The following is a 2500-nucleotide window of genomic DNA, read 5'->3' as shown; positions in this document are numbered from 1 at the left end:
CTCCTCCATGCTTTCTGTGCATCTTCTACCGCCTGCGGCCTCATCCTCTGTCCAGGAAAGAACAGCATCTTCTCCCTCCGCAGCCTCAGAGCTCGGTCGGAGTTTTGCTTTAGTGGGCGTGCCATCCCTCACTGCACGAACTGCCTGTCCTTCGCGCACCAGGCCGAACCAGCTCTGCCACGCCTGTAAGAGGTAATGCACCTCCTATATGGATACTGGTGGGCATAAGTGATACACTTTAATGGCTGACTCTATTTCTAAGAGTTAACACACGAGTGGAAATAGAAAACGATACGAGACGTGGTCAGTGCTTGGTGGAACCCCGGCCAGCCGCCGTGGCGACGCAGGGCACGGTCAGCGGGAATGATGGTCGCTCTCGTAGAATGGGCGAGTCACAGCGAGCGGCCCGCCCTAGAGAGGCAGGGGCACGGTCTGCGGAATGAGAGAAGGAGACTTGGGTCAACCTCCACTGACCTGTTATAGGGGCGGTCACAACTCAGGCTGGCTTGGGTTCTATTTGGGTGCAGGCGGACAACTTATGTCATGGGGTCGCACAAGCGTGGACACACCACGTGGTATGCTGTAACGGCCGAAAGGCACCGGTTCGCCCCATCGTCAAAGACCCTCCTTGGTCGTCGAGGGCGCCGCTTCTTCCCTCTCAAGTGGCTTGTCAACAGTGCTTCAGTTGATTCAATCCCGGTGACGGGACCCCTTTATATGTTGTATGTATGAGTTGTTGACAACCTGTTTTTTGTCCTTAGTCAGCTTGGCAAATTAGAAAGACCTTTCTTTACCGGAGTAGCAAGCATGCAGACTGAGCTCAACTTGTCCCCACGTTGACAGACTTTGTGCAAATGTTACGCGTCCCTCTGCCAAGAGCCTTCAGTCCCCTTCTTGCACCGCACTTATCTGCTCTCGTCGGAACGTCCCTCGACCCTCAGTCACCCATCCCCTTCGACCAGGATGCAGCGACCTTAGTAGGGTTTGACAAGCTTCGTGGCCTTCAACGTCCCAGCACCAGCTGTTGTCCCTGACTTGTCCCACTGATTGGTCCCCCTGGCGAGTTCCCCTGGCTTGTCTCCCTGACTTGTCCCCCTGGCGAGTTCCCCATCCGGCTGTCACATTCACGCCCACCTCCAGAGACCTTCTCCTCCCACGGAAACTCTCATCAGCGGAGACCGCCGCCGCTGCGTCCACGCCAGGTCCCGCCGCAAGCCATCGTCCGCGTTGACGGCTCGGTGCAGGCAGACGGGAGTGCAGCGTGTGGGTTGGTCTCAGGATCTGCTTCAGATCTGCTTAAAAATGCTTAGCACTTCCCCACAAAGCACCATATTATGCAAAACGCCGTTATTCAAATATAAAAAACGTGTTATCAGCTGTCTTCAAGATTATGAGGGCCAGGTATTTACCATCGAAAAATTGAAGAAAAGTGGACATGGTATTATGAAAGTACTGTACCTACATGTGATGCTGGCAAACCATATAGTCTATAATGGACTACCTCGGAGACAGCAGGTTACGCTAACCAGGCTACGCATAGGATTACAGTACACTATATATTATGTACAGGATGCAGTTCTGGAAACAAAGCCAGTTACGCATCACCATTGCAAACTGTGCAAGGCGCCTGTCACATAATCTCACACATTACTCGCTTTGTTGCTCAAAAACTGCATCCTATCGATCAACGAGCATCGTCCAGAGACCAGGGCCCCGATTCTCAAAAGAGCCTTAAGTCAGGGCGCGCTGGAGGCCTTAACCGTCCTTCCGTATATCCCTTCTGCACGAGCGGAGAGACCTGATTCCGGCCGCCGTGAAGCGCTGAGGGCTGCTCCCTTGCCTCAGCCAAGGGCGCCTCCACTCGCACCAGTGTGGCGGGTCCCTTGCTCTGTGCTCGTGTATGTAGGATCGCTCGGCCGGAAGTTAAGGCGCCGTAAGGAGACACGGCGCCTGAGAATCTGGCGCCAGTACTTATTGATTATCATTTTATCATAAACACTGGTCTTGTCTTTAATAAGACGTATATAAACATATATATATATATATATATATATATATATATATATACATATACATATACATATATATATATATACATATACATATACATATATATATATATATATATATATATATATATATATATATATATATATATATATATATATATATATATATATATACATACATACATACATATATAATATATATATATATATATATATATATATATATATATATATATATATATATATATGTATATATATATACATCTATATATATATATATATATATATATATATATATATATATATATATATATATATATATATATATATATATATACACGTGCATATATAAACATTTATATATATATATATATATATATATATATATATATATATATATATATATATATATATATATATTTATATATATATTATATATATGTATATATATATATATATATATATATATATATATATTTATATTTATTTAT

The sequence above is a fragment of the Penaeus vannamei genome, chromosome 34 (assembly GCF_042767895.1).
Source record: "Penaeus vannamei isolate JL-2024 chromosome 34, ASM4276789v1, whole genome shotgun sequence".
In the NCBI taxonomy this organism is placed as follows: domain Eukaryota; kingdom Metazoa; phylum Arthropoda; class Malacostraca; order Decapoda; family Penaeidae; genus Penaeus; species Penaeus vannamei.
This window is presented reverse-complemented; position numbering follows the sequence as displayed.